Here is a 16,017-nt window from a genome sequence, read left to right as displayed (position 1 = left end):
AGATGAATTCAGTTCCATTTTTAATAACTGTATCTAATAGAAGCAATCGTGTATTAAGTTCAGATGAAAGAGCTGGAACACAGTATTAAGGGAAAGTCAACACAGCAAGTTCTGATTGACATCTATGTAATCTGAAGCAGGAATTATTAAAATGCAGGGGGTTGGCAAAGGGAGCAGCGGGGGGACTCCCTCACTGCCACCCCTGCCACCACCCCTGCCCACATGCATGGATTCTGATATACATTCCCTTGGCCAGCTGAATTGAGACCTTGGTCAGCTGAGTTGAGAATGGTCCGAGGATTTAGGTGACAACCACTCTCATGGTATTGGAAATTCCAAGGATTTTGATTGTTCCACCCTACAGTCTATAGGAATGTGTATTTTATATCTCTAAACACTGGAATGAAAAAGTGCACTAATTCCAGTGCTCATTTAAAAACCAAACAAACAAAAATGCCTTTGTAGCTCAGATGCAGATCTCCTGGAAATAGGTTATTTGGGGGAAGAACTCTGTGGACGCCTTTAAGTTCTTAATTTTTCACTAGGAACACAGCTGTCACTTATAACAAGATTATGGAGAAGAAAGTCCTGCTGTAGTTGGTCATTTGGTCCATAGCCAGGAGGCAGCTCTTGCTAGTATAATCCCTGGTGACTTGTACAATCTAGTTTAAAATGACTAAAATGATGAAGCCCCAAGCTCTTTCACTGAGACACTATTAAGTAGTCTAAATAGAAACTAATTGCTCCTATAGTTTAACCAGATTATCATCTGGTGAAAAAAAAAAAAAAAAACGTAGCCCAGCTGGCGTGGCTCAGTGGGTGAGCATCCACCTTTGAACCAGGAGGTCACAGTTCAATTCCCAGTCGGGGCACATGCCCAAGTTGTGGGCTTGATCCCCAGTAGGGGGTGTGCAGGAGGCAGCCAATCAATGATTCTCTCTCATCATTGATGTTTCTGTCTCTCCCTTCCTCTCTGAAGTCAATAAAAAAAAATTATATATATATAAATATATATATATATTTAAAAGTAAAAGCAAATTTTGAACATTCAATTTAGAAATTAATTTTTTAAAATACATACAGCACTTGGGTAGTCTCAAGAGTCAACACAAGAATCTTCAGTCTGAGAATTAATTGGTGATATTTAGTTTAGCTATAAAGGAAAGTAGCTGAAGACAGAAAATGCTTTGGCAATGGTAAGAGATATTCCTTTGGCCTAGTAGAATCATAGAAAAAATGTACTGGCTATTTAATAAAGGCTTCATATTTATTTACTATCAGGCTTCATAGACTAGACACAGAGTAGTCAACTGGCTCTAGACAAGGTGAAAGTATTCCTCACTTGGTTTCATTCATTTATTTTCCTTTGTCCTCTCCTCTCCGTTGGTCCAATGACTTCTGCTACAACTTTGTCACATATCATCCCCTGGTCTTAAAGCCTAGCCCTTACCAGAATCCCTTAGAGTCTAAAATATTGTTGCTTTCTTTCCTGCAGCATGTACTCCGTGATTCTTCAATATCAGCTGTCCTTTTTCCCACTCCATTAGACATTTGACCAATGAAGAATCTGACAAGCAAATTCATGTTTATAAAAACAGCTTACACATGTATATTTTCTACTCTTGGTAAGGTACTCATAATTTAAAATGTTCTTTATCTTAAAAGGGAGTAGTAGTGTAATGCCAATACAGTAGATCCCCTCAGGAAAACGTATAATATTACAGAAATTCATTTGAGAATAATAGGTTTAAATCCCAGAATATTTTACCCATGAAGCCAATTTATGAAGTTTGGTTAGGTGACCAGTGAGCCTATCCAAGTCTAATTAGCCTTTGTGTATCACTACACTGTGTTCTGCTGATGCCAAGAGAAACCCTCAATTTCCAGTGATAATGCATGCAATTGGGCCATCTCTCAACTTAAGTGCTAGTTTCCGCCTTTTCCCAACCAGACTTCCACGACTTTTCCACTTTGGTGGTTACATGTTAAGAGGGGTAGAAAGGTATTTTTTGTCCAAAAGAAGATAACAGAGGTTGGGGAAGAAGGTGGCGCAAGGGTTTTGTAATCAAGAGAACAATAAAACACCAGTTCTAATCAATATAATAAAACAAAGAATGTTTCTGTGTACACATTGATTAAGAATTTTATCATGTGCTTTCTGTCTACCAAGGGACTTACAAAAGACTAAATTGATTCTATCTAGAATGTTTTCTCCATGTCCCAATTTTTAATAGTTTCCTAGGTGCCTTGTGTGTGTGTGTGTGTGTGTGTGTGTGTGTGTGTGTGTGTGTGTAGTAGTTTCCAAGTGCACTTCTACTTTTGCTAATGTCATGGGCAGACTAAAATATTCACAGTTTTTAGCCATGATCAGCTTTATTTGGCTTATGCTGAACACAATTAGTCTGATGTAATTTAAAATTAAGTTAAAATAATTGATGTATTTTCTACATGAAACCAAAATTTTTTTTTGTTAAGTGATAAAATTTACTAAAAATAAGTTACTTACAGACTCTTAAATAAATATATGTTTACCTAAGAAAGAGTTTCTATTTTCTTGTATAAAAATGTATATTTTGTATCTGAATAATCTAATTATGATAAAATGTAATTTTTGGTCAATAATATTTGGAATCTGTTCTTTTACTGTTTATTCACTTATGATTAGATTATTATGCATTTAAAGATAAAGACATTTATAGAATGAATAGTGAGGATTCTGTACAATTTAGAGTTGCTCTGCCATCATTTTAGGATATTATCAGTAAGGAAACTCTTCTATTGTGAGCTCTATAGATTACTGATGTAGACCCTCATTAAAGAAATTGGAACTGGCCTCCTTCAAAGGGAGTAACCCAGTGCTAGTGGAAGTTTCCCCTGGAGATGGGGCTCTGCCTCTGAGAGAGTGATCTATGCTGGGAGTTCTGTGGGAGGCCATTTAACAAGACACAAGTTAACATACACTAAATTAAAACACAAATTACATTTCTTAACTAATTGACTAATTAATGAACTAATTAACTGAGCAAGGGTATTTATAAACATTTAAGTTAACAATTTTAAAAGAGATACATAATATGCTGGTTATAAGTGAGCTTTTATTATTAGGAATATAATTTACCTATGTTACATTGCTACGCCTTGAGTAAACTCATTCAGCATTTTTTATATTATGCTAAACAATTTCATATATTATCTCATAACCCCTCATTGGGCAGAATATTATGTTAAATTAATAGGATTTCCTGACCTGTCCATACTCGCACAATTAGCAGAAGAGCAAGTACTAGAAACTCAGTTTTGGTACTCCACCTCTGTATTAGTTTCTCCCTTTGTTTTTTCTTTTGAATTCGTCTTTATTTTATTTTATTTTATTTATTTTATTTTATTTTATTTTATTACACTAATATATGACTAATAGCTAATACCTAACATTACCCAGGATCTCAAAAAGACAATGCTGCATTTACTAACTTGAAATAAGATGGGTTAGAATGAAGTGATTTTACTCAACACAGGTTTCCACAGGGGGCCTAGAAGCAAATGGACTACTCATAGAGAGCCATCACACTTACCCCACATGCCCAGAGACTCACAGCTCTTTCACTTTCCTTGCAAGAGTTAAAAATAGAAACATGAAGACAAAGCTTCTTGGAAAATGCATACCACAATAATGCAGGTAGCAGGAAGTGGAAGTCTACAAGGGGGCCTTAGCCTGCTCCCATTCACCCATTGACTGTCAGCAACAAAACACTCTTCTGTCATGTGCTATTACCCAAACAAAGCATGAACCCAGAAAACATATAAAATTGTTTTACTACTGGGTCACTCTTTTATTCGAAAAATGAACCAAATGAATAAAAGATCAAAGAGAAGATTCAAAGAGTGCAAAAATATCAATGCACTGACATACCAATTTAAGCTATCTTACCAAATTAGATCATCTAGATATATAAAACCCTAATATGCAAATAGACCAAATGGTGGAACAACCGAATAACCAGTCACTATGACGTGCGCTGACCACAAGGGGCATGCGCGAAACATGGCAGGCATCGGCAGCAGACGGCAGAGTGTAGAATGTGGCAGGCATCGGCAGCAGCGGATGGTGGAGCAGGTGAGCATGGGGGGAGGAGAGGGTGGGCAGACCAAGGCGGGGTGCCAGTCACTGCCAGTTGCTGTCATCGAGGTGAGCTTCAGGTGGTTACTGAAAATTCTTTGCTCCTGCGCGCCGCGGTCCCACTCGGTGCTAGCACCTGCTGCTGGCACCTGCACCTGCTGCTAACGCTGGCCCTGCTCACATCCGCTGCTGGCACCAGCCCCAATCACTCCGCACCATCAGTGGATGCGAGTGGGGCCAGGGGGGCTTCAGGCAGACAGGGGACTGAGGGCCATGGTGGGAGGGACCAGGTGGGGGTAAGGAGGATGGGCCAAGACCCGCCCCTGTGCCCACTGCAGCCTTGTGGCCCACAGTTCCTTTCAAGGTGCACGAATTCGTGCACTGGGCCCCTAGTATCTTAATATCTTGCTACATATTCTGTCTACTAGAAAAATGATATACAATAAAAGTTAGGCAAGGAATGTGAATTATTATAAATAAGAATCTTGAATTGTAGAATACAATGGCTCTAACAAGTTGTTAACTGCAAACAATGTTATGGGTTGCATGGGCTATGATTATTACTGAACTTGCATTAACATTACATTCTGAATTATGTTGGCTCTAGCCCATTCATTTGCCAATTTCTTAGAAAGTTGAGTCTTTTCTTGAGATTTATCTTGCCAAATCTTTTTGAGAATCACAAATTTCTTGCCTTCATCTTTGAATCAATCTGTGCTGTACGATTGGGACAGAAACACAACCTGTTCCTTCAGGTCTGAATCCTCAGCAAATATCTATTTTTCATGGCAGTCACCACCACTGCTCTTTTTCAGTGAGGTACAAGGCCCAATGCAACCACCATTCCCTCATTAAAGCTGCTAGGTAGGTCAGCAATTTTGAAACAAGAGAAAGAAGATTTTTTTTTATTCTCTTTCTTTGCTCAGACCTGGGCAACCTCCTGCCAGCTGGCTGGGTCCCTAACTTATGAACTAATGGAATTCTTTGTAGGTAAACACAACATCAACCATACCAAAACTTTAAATTTTCTCTATCTACATCATTGCCTGGTGACATCATCATGTCCCATGGATTAAGACAGACTCTATAGATTGATAGCTTCAAAATTTATAACCCCAGTCTCATTCTGTCTTCTGAACTCCAACCATGAATATTCAACTGCTCACTTAACATCTCCATTTCCATATCCAAGAATGCCATCAATTTCATGTTTCCAAAACAGACTCCATAGCTTCTTTTCTCACCTGTTAGTCTAGATCTCAATAAATGTCACCTCAATTATTTTCCAAATACTCAACTTTAAATTTTTGCAGTTTCTCCAGTGCTCTCTTTGTTTCACTTAGCTAATCCATTCTTCCAACACATCCTAATCAAATGGGCTTTAAAATGTAGCCAGAACCTGGTTACTTCTCACCTTACCACCTCCACTGCTATCACTCAGTCCAAACCACATCATCTCTTACCTGAACTATTCTTGTAGTCTTCTTACCAGTCTCCCTACTTCTATATTTGTCTATTGTCCACGTAATCACCCATGGCAGTCTTTTTTGAAAGCTTAAATTAGATAATGCCACCTTTCTCTTCAAAACTCTAATGACTCCCTATCATTCAAGATCCTTTGCTTTAAGGCCCACATCATCTGACTCTTGCAAGCCCCACTCACTACAGCTCTGACTTCAACTCTTGTGATTTTTCTCCCTTAGTCCTGGGTGCCAGCCACTTCTGCATGGCTTGCTCTCATAGTCCCATCACGTTTCTCATCAAATATCCTATCTCAAGGGAACCCTTCCCAGAACACAATATAAAAAACAGCACACATTCCACCTATCTTAATCCCCCTTAATCTGCCTTATTCTTATTTATCACAAGATATACAGCCAATCTCCTTGGATTTCTAGTTCTGCCATTTAATGACTTCATCTTAGCCAAATTATTTTGTGTCTCCTTCCCTTAAAGTAAAAATACTAATAGTATCTTTCTTATAAATACATTAAAAATAAAAATATTTTTAAAGAAGATTAATAATATAAGAAAAAATTGGTGATAAGAAAAAATTCTGAGAAGCTCTGAATTAAAATTACAGTGCCCAGAAAGTGAAAGAGAATAGCTGTTAATAGGTGTGGATCAACCGTGCAGAAAGAATGCTCACATTCCTGTATATCTATTGAAAAAATATTTTTCTAAATCCTCACCCAAAGGTATTTTTCCATTGATTTTTAGAGAAAGTGAAAGAGAGAGGGAAAGACAGAGAGACATATTGATGTGAGAGAAATACATCGATTGGTTGCCTCCTGAATGAGGGAGGGCCGGGGAGGAGCCTACAACCAAGGTACATGCCCTTGAACGGAATCGAACCCAGGACCCTTTGGTCCATAGGTCGACACTCTATCCACTGAGCCAAACCAGTTAGCAATCATACATAATAAAAAGGTAATATGCAAATTGCATCACTCCGCTATGCCCACGATTGGGCCGGCTGGAGGCGCAGAGGGCGGGACTCAGGGTGGCCGACTGGCTGACGGGAGGAGCGGCCTAAACGGCCAGCGCTGCGGGAGGACCCATGGGACTGGCGGGTGGCGGCGGAACTCGGGGTGGCCGATTGCATGGCTGCCGGCATCAGTTTTCCGCCACTACCAGTTTTCCTCTAGCCACCTGCTGATCGGAGCACCTCCAGCCAGCGCCATCGCCCACCCCGAGTCCTGCCCCCAGCCTTCGGGAGGCGCTCCGATCGGCGGGTGGCTAGAGGAAAACTGATGCCGGCAGCCAGGTGAAGGAAAGTCTATTGCACAAAACTTCGTGCAACGGGCTTCTAGTAAAATATAATAGGCATAATAAACATTTCCTTTTAAAAAGATGTTCAGTCATGGAAGCTAATTTTTTTGTTTAATACTCAGCACTCACTAGCAACAACATAGTGTGTACTTCTTTGTTAACATATTCCCCATTACAATGTAAGTCCATGGGAGTATGGACTTAAATGTTCTTTGTTTTGCTCCCTGAACAACTCTCAGTGCTTTAATAGTGCCTGACACGTGCTAAGTACTCAGTATTTGTTGGGTGAATAAATGAATGAAGGTAATTGTATTGGAACACATTTCAGCTTTCTTTGTAGGCTAGTTCCAAAATTAGTATTATTCTTTATAAGAATAAGCTTTTCACTTGAACATAACAAGGACCAAGAAAAACAATATGTTATATTTGTACGGCTCTTATTTTCCACCAGGAAAATATCTGCAAAGTACACTGGAGGCAAATACACAAAATTTATGACAGCAACCAATCTTTCTAACCCCTCAGATTTTCATGATCATGTGAATAAAAAGGGGCTATATAATAAACTCACAAGCTCAGGGGGGCTACCTGGCAGGCTTGACAAGCTCAGTGACCAAAAGTAACCACACAGGATGGTCTGATCATAAATTCTTTATTGGGCAGGTTATAGTGGATAGTCATGTCCCAGACCTATATCTTCCTTAGCAAAGAGCAAGCTTTACCTTAAGTGAGCTCTGTCCATCATTCTTATGCATCTAGGATAACACACCTTTGAAATGTCAGAGTAATTTGCTTTTCTTGCCCCTCAAAGGCACAACTGCCAGCACCGGAGCATAAGACCACGAAACCCCTCATTGTTGTCTTGTTCCCTGCATACCATCTCTGTGTGCTGTCAATGTTAATTATTTACTATCATGTATGTGTTTCCATTCTGCTCTTTATCTGATCCGAGAGATTTCCCCGCTTTGTTTTCTCTCATCTCCTTAATCTACCACCAACGGATTTCATGTAACCTTCCTTACATGTTCTCCTTGGATTCTAAATGCATAAAAAGAACTGCAAAACTGCCATCCTCTGCAGCATTTTCTCAAACTGTTGAGATTTTGCTGCTGGGCATGTTCTCATAATGTGGCTCAAGTAACTTTTCTGTAGGTTTGGACATTCTTTTTTTGACCATCACTCACTATACAGAAGGTTTTTATATGGGACATTTAAAATATTTTATTGTAGATATCCTATATAATAAAGAGGTAATATGCAAATTGACTGTCATGCCCTCACACAAGATGGCCACCCCACGTGGTCACAAGATGGCTGCCCCCATGTGGTCACAAGATGGCCGCACCCATGTCAACACAAGATGGCTGCCACCAGATGGCCAGCAAGGGAGGACAGTTCGGGGTGAAGAGGCCAGCAGCGGAAGGCAGTTGGGGGAGACCGGGCTTGCAGGGGAGGGCAGTTAGGGGCAACCAGGCTGGCAGGGGAGGGAAGTTGGGAGTGACCGAGCCTACAGGGGAGCGCAGTTAGGGATGACCAGGCTGGCAGGGGAGTGGTTAGGGGGTGATCAAGCTGGCAGGCAGAAGCAGTTAGGGGCAATCAGGCAGGCAGGCAGGCAAGCGGTTAGGAGTCAGTACTCCCGGATGGTGAGAGGGATGTCCAACTGCGGAGATTGGGCCTAAACCTGCAGATGGACATCCCCCGAGGGTTCCCAGATTGGATAGGGTGCAGGCTGGGCTGAGGGACAGCACCTCTCACCCCCAGTGCATGAATTTCATGCACCGGGCCTCTATTTTTATAATAAAGAGTCTTCTCCAAGGGTCAATGTTAACCTGAAAGGTTTAGATCAAGGGCGACTTACTTGTGCCTTTCATAGCATCTGGCACATGGTTAGTGTGCTGCGCCAGCACAGCCAAAGGTTTGGTGAGCCTGACGAGGGGTGGTGAAGGATTAAAGAAAACTCAGACAAGAGAATACAGCTTGGGCTCAGCAGATCTCCTGTGCCTGGATGAGGACACAGAAAGACCCAGCCTGCAAGCCGAGGCTTTATTTTATAGACAGATCAAAACAAGGGTAGTGGTCAACATGTTTACAATGTTCTTGTGAGTTTCACCTTGTTTTGGCAGCACTTGCTGCACCTCCCATAGCCCATTAGCTACCTAGGAAGGAACTAGGGAGTACTATAAGGTTAAGCTTAATTATGCTAAGAGGACTCTGCCCTCCAACCTGGGACTTGCTTGTGGCCCTGCTACAAGTCAGTCCAAGGCTTAACTCTAGAGCCGCTTCCTACAGTTAGTACTTAATACTTGTTGAGCTAACTTTAACTTAGCTTTCCACTTGAAGTGATTCCTAAGTTTCAGGCCAGCCGGAGAATGCAGAAGGATTCCCATTTTAAAAATATGTATACTAATATTCAATGAAGTATTATGGTCTTTTCTGTATCCTTTACAGACTAAAAAGGTAGGTCTAAACCAGCAAAGGCAAAAATACAGCACCAATTATGGATTACATCTCTTGTGATCAATAATTCGATTGCTCTTGCCCAGCTGGTGTGGCTCAGTGGTTGAATGTCAACCTATGAACAGGAAGTCATGGTTTGATTCCCAGTCAGGGTGCATGCCCGGGTTGTGGGCTCCATCTCCAGTGTGAGGTGTGCAGGAGGCAGACAATCAATGATTCTCACTCATTTCTGATGTTTCTATCTGTCTCTTCCTCTCCCTTTTCTCTGAAATCAATTTAAAAAATACTAAAAATAAAAAAAATTGGATGCTCTACACATCTTGCATCCAATTTACCCTTCCCTAATGTACACGTATGCCCCACCACTGAAGCATAATTTCTGGTGCTTGTTCACAGTGGTCTCTTTATTTTTCTATCTCAGCACACAGGATTATTTTAGTTCATTCATTTATATTATCAGCAGACTACAAAGTTATATCCATTTTTCTGAATAGTTGATTATATAAATTCAATCCATTTCCTACTGTCATTGTCATCTTTCACTCTGCCTCAAAGATTCCTATAATTATATTCCATCTTCTCATCCTGACCTATTTTCTTGCTCACAGCCACTGATGGTTTTAAACAATAATCAAAAACCTCTTGGCAACTTGGGTAACACATGAATACTGATATAGATAGAGTCTACTGCAAATATTGAGATGTCTAGTTCCTAGGAGGGCCAGAGACCCAAAACCCCTGGTGTATCCCATCTGTGATTAGGCACATCCACAATGTCTTAGATTCAAATAGATAATGCCGCCAGAGTGAGGCACTTTCTCATTTCACCTGGCTTTCACCATCTCACTGAACTTGGTGTTTTCTTAGCATAATCACTTTGGTAGAATAGTGAAATAATTAAATTGCAATTGGATTCTCTCTCATGCAACTCCCTATACCCTCATCTCATAAGGCAAGGAATTGGTTTTGAGGTACTCAGTGTCCTGTTTAGAAGACCTGATAATGACACCTTATGGCACTATACCATCCAGTAAAATAAAATAGTACTTACCCTAGGAATTCATAAAGAGGGGCTAGAAATCAAATTAAGGTTCATTGTGTGTTGTTGTTTTTTCTGAGAGGAAGCTTCAAAGATTCCCACTATATCTTTGAAAAAAAATAGACACTAATTTATAGCTATGCAAATGAGAATTAGGTTATATGGATAGCTTTTATTTCCTCCAATCATATTCAATACTCACACAAATATGTGAGTCTCAGGTGCCCTTAATCTTACTGGAGGAAACCTGTAATTTGCCTCTATCTAGTAGGAAATATGTTTTACTTGATCTCTGAAGAAACCACACACTGCCAGAAAAAAAAAGAAAAGGAACTTCACTTTAAATCAGAAACATTCCAAGATGTCAGAAAAATTAAACAGAAAATTAAATTATCTTCTGAGAACTTGTCTGATCTATCCTAACTGTGTGACCTATCATTAAGTCAAAAGACACTTTGTAAATGCCCTAAATTACTTGGCCCTCTCACTATGGAATAAGTGAATTAGAAGAGGATCTTCTGAGGCCACTTCGAAAGCACTGTTAATGAGGATCACAAAAATTGGAATTTTTTACTAAGTAGGCACAACTTGGTGCATATATGTTTTCATTCACTTTCAGATAATTTAAATTTTGAACACTCTATATTGCTAAACTTTATCTGATACAAACATTGATGATATCTGTCTTTTCAACAGAGCTTTTGACCATTGACGTTAAAAATGATATTGATACAGTTGAACTATTATCTACCATATTTGTTTTCTATTTGTTGCCCTTGTTCTTTGTTCATATTTTAGTCTTCAACTCATTTTCTGCTGTTTATGTAATTTTTCAAATTAAGGTATAATTGACATACAATATTATGTTAGTTTTATGTATATATAACACAATGATTCAATATTTGTACATATTTCAAAATGATCCCAAATCTACTTAGCATCCATCATCACATAGAGTTATAATTTTCTTTTGCCTATTGTAGTTTTAAGTGAGCATTTCATATGATTCCATTTTCTTTCTCTCCTCTTTATATATTGGTTATATTTCTATTTCTTGTATTTTTCTTCTTTTACTTATTTTTTAGTGGTTGTCTTTTTCATCTTTTAAAATATCATTTCTTCATCTTTCTCTTCTTTATTTCTGGAATCTCCAATTATATACATAGTGGACCGTTGTACTCTCTACTCCATGTCTTTTACTTGCCCTTTAACATTAAAACAGAGTATTTTAAATATCTGAACATTCTGTGACATATTCTATGTAATATTTAAAATATATTTTTAAATAAATATTCTACTCTTCAGTAAAATCTATTTTTTAAACTGTCCATGTCATTTTAAATTTAAATTTCTATTTTTTCATTTCTACAAATTATTTTGAAATTATTTTCAAATCAAATCAGTTATTTTAGTGGTTTCTTATATTATGTTTATATTTTTAATAACCTCTTATTTATCTAATTATATCAAACATATATATATATATATACATACATAATATACACACACACACACTATGTCTGGTAATTTCAATATCTGAAATATTTGTGACTCATATTTTGTGTCTGTTTTGTTTCTAGAGTTTTTAACTTTGAGCCCCTTTTTTCTTCATTTGTTTGGTGGCTTTTTGTTGTTGTTAATACTCACCCAGGGATATTTTTTCCATTGATTTTTAGAGAGCAGGGTTGTGGGGAGAGGGGGGAGGAGAGGGAGAGAGAGAGAGAAAAATATCTATGTGAGAGAGACACATGGACTAGTTGCCTCCCACATGCACCCCGATGGGAGCCTGACATGAAACCTACAACCGAGATAGATGTCCTTGACCTTGATTGGGGAATGGAACCTATGACCCTTTGGTACAGAGGATGATGCTCTAACCACTTAGTGCACTGGCCAGGGCTGTTTGGTGGATTGTGATTGGGAGCTCATATTACTTTGGCGTAATTGCTTGTACTGTTTTTGATGGTGTCTTTTTCTTGATTTGTTTTTGTTGGCTTTTGCCAGGGTACTGAGCATACCACCTTAAAATAATTATTATTTTTATTCCATCCTTACAAGTATTGCAAATTTCAGATAAAAAGTCAAATAAAAACCAGTTTGATATGATCACATCCTATGAGAGCTAACTCCTTCCAGTTATATCCACCATCAAGGTTGATACTATCAGTGTTCTACTGTTCCCTTCAACAGCTTTTATGTGGGAATCTTTTATTAAACCACCCCCATTGGAGGCTTATCCTGCTTTCATCAATGTCCTGCATTAGAATTAAAGCTGAAACTCCACATACCTGGGGCTCACAAGTTCTCCATGTTGAGAGCTACAATGAGTGCTGGTTTAAACCTCAGGACTCCTGCTTTCCCATCATTTGAAGTGTCTTTGGATGCCATACATCTTTGCCAAGTGAGCAATACATTGAAAAGTTTGTACATGTACAAATATTAGATTTTTGCTACATTAAAAATATCTACCATTTTCCTGGGGCTTTAGTGGCAGTGTGGTGGGGAGTATCAGAAATGACAAGGTAAAGGAGTAATATATGGTAATTAGAGTTTGTTTTCAGCTCTTAAATCGGAGGAGTATTTTTAGACAAATGTCAATATTTATTCCAGGTTAATGGAGTTCAGATGGAAAAGCAGTATATTATGCTCTGCCTCTAGGACCATGATAAATTGTTATGATATCAAAAGCTCTGAGAAATGTTGTAATGGTGAACCATAGTTTTGCCTTAACATTATTTGATCAGAAAAAGTTTTCTTATTGTCCATGTAATATCCCAGAGAGTTCCTATTGTTTTCTGACAACTTTCAGTTATAGCACCAGTCTCATTTCTCTTATTAAAACTCATTTAGAGGTATTAAAAAATTCACATCAATTCAAAACAAAACTTTAATTGTATATCTACATCATAGCTTATACTCTCCCTTAAGAATGTATCTGACCCAATGGAAGGGGTGTATTGTTTCATTCTTTCTCTACCTTTTTCTGTTCTTCATTTTCTGACTACTCCAAGATGGTAGTAGGGGGTGGGTATATTAGATACAGAGAGACAAGAAGTCTAATATCATTGGGCAGCTGAAGTTCTTACTTAGATAATAATTGCTGGTCTTGATCATAGTGTAAGTATTAATGAGTCACAGTCCTGTAGTCTATGGAGGCTCCACGTGAAAGTCTTCATTATATTGTCATATTCCTGACATGTGATGCATTTTCTGAAGACCTGTTGCAACCTCCACTTACAACTTGCTCCTGATGACTCACCCCCTATAAGCTACCCTTTTGTGCAGGTTGTATTAAGATGGTATAACACTATTCACATTTTATACTAGTAGTATCAACTTAGTTTTTGAAAATTCATGTGTCTTTGCCAGGCAGAATTTTTACATCTGAGTCCTTTAAAAGGGAAGCAGTTACCAGCTTTTATGCTCATACTAGAGGCCTGGTGCACAAATTCATGCACGGGTAAGGTCTGGCAGGCACGCCCCTGCTGATTGAGCCAGGCCAGCCAGGGGGAGGGGCTGCGGGCGGTTGGCCGGCTGGCCCCGTCCCCTGGTCAAACTCCTGGTGGAACTCCCTGTTGAGTGGGTAATTTGCATAGTAGCCTTTTATTATATAGGATGTGCCCCCTCAAATTCCAGAAGATGTATTAAGCTTAATTAAGAAATTATGAAGTTTCATTTTTAGTTTGAATTGCCACTTAACCCAGTGATCTTACTTCCAGGAATATATCCTGAGACCCAAAACAATAATCTCAAAGAATATATGCACCCATATGTTCATAGCAGTGCTATTTACAATAGCTAAGATCTGGAAACAGCCCAAGTGCCCATAAGTAGATGAGTGGATAAAAAAGCGGTGGTACATTTACACCATGCAATACTACGCAGCAGTAAAAAAGAAGGAGCTCTTACCCTTTGAGACAGCATGGAGGGATCATAGAATCTCACTTATATGTGGAATCCAATGGAAAAAAAAAACAAAACAAACTGATGAACAAAATGGATCCAGAGACATGGAAGCATGCAACAGACTAATAATCTCAGCAGGAATGGGAGGAGATGGGAAGATATTAACCAAAGGATTTATATGTATGTAACCCATGGACACAGACAATAGTATGGTGAAAGCCTGGGGAGGGGGCAGGAGCCAGATGGAGGGTATCAAAGGGGGGGGGAAGAGGGACATTTGTAATAATTTGAACAATAAATATAAATTAAAAGAAATTGTGAAGTTCTGCTCTGGCGACCGCATGAGGAGGACTATACAAATTGGAGTAAATGAGCACCCGGAAGGGGAGTGCATTGCCCAAGTGTTCATCTTCAAGTACTTAGGTTCCCTGCGGAGTTTTCTTAGAGTCCTTTCACTTGCTTCGAGGAGTCTTTCTTTTCCTTCTGACGGGGTAGAAAAGGCCACTCTACAAAGCTCTTTCCCCTAGTCCAGTGGTCGGCAAACTCATTAGTCAACAGAGCTGCAAACCGCAGCTTATGAACCGCGTATGGCTTGCGAGCCGCAGTTTGCCCACCATTGCCCTAGGCCAGTGGTTCTCAACCTTTCTAACGCCGCGACCCTTTAATACAGTTCCTCAGGTTGTGGTGACCCCCAACCATAAAATTATTTTTGTTGCTACTTCATGACTGTAATTTTGCTACTGTTAATGAATCATAATGTAAATATCTGTGTTTTCCGATGGTCTTAGGCGGACGTGACCCACAGGTTGAGAACCGCTGCTGTAGAGCCTAAGATCATCGGAAAACACAGATCTTTACATTACGATTCATAACAGTAGCAAAATTACAGTTATGAAGTAGCAACGAAAATAATTTTATGGTTGGGGGTCACCGCAACATGAGGAACTGTATTAAAGGGTTGCAGCATCAGAAAGGTTGAGAACCACTGCAACAGCTCATTACCTCAAGTTTCTAGTCTGTTTTGAAAGCAGTATGGGGTAGGATGAGGCTCGAAGGAGCAGTCAGCTGCATCCTGAGTTCCGTGGGGAAACACTTCAGTGAGTGCCCTTGTGGAAATATTTACAAACATGTTTTCTTTGGGCCTTTGGTAAGAATTCTGACACAAGAATGAGCATGTCATTCTACTGTTTGTGTCATAGAAACTTTTCTTGAAATTGAGGCTGAATCCAAGATTCAAACCTTTTGCAAAAGCTTCAAATAGTGTCTGTTTCAGGAAATAAAGTATCACAAAACTAATAGTGTTTACAAGACAGTGTGAAATAAAGGACTCTGTCTGACCCACACAGAGGCAGGACTAAAGTTGGGGATAGGATGGTCACTGCAGGCTGGAGCAAGGAGGGAGCACTTCTAGGGAGGGCAGGGCCTGAGCAACTGGGTATCCATCTGCTCTTTCTGCCTTTCCAGCAGAATTCCACTTTTGTGGGATTCTGTAGAGGGCAGCAATGAACTTGGTTTCAGCCACACCCACAATAATAGTTACATTTTCCAGTTTTTCTAGCATTTGTGTGGGGCCATATGGCACAGCAGGCCAGCTCAGTAATAATTATAAAGGCTACTTGACATTAAATAAAAATAATATTTAATCGTTTCTAGAAATAAATTTTAACTTATCAAATACAAGTAAAGTGCCAAGTAAATATTGATTATAAATAGTCTTTATTATGTG

This window comes from Eptesicus fuscus, chromosome 13 (assembly GCF_027574615.1).
Source record: "Eptesicus fuscus isolate TK198812 chromosome 13, DD_ASM_mEF_20220401, whole genome shotgun sequence".
NCBI lineage: Eukaryota > Metazoa > Chordata > Mammalia > Chiroptera > Vespertilionidae > Eptesicus > Eptesicus fuscus.
Note: the sequence above shows the minus strand (reverse complement) of the source record.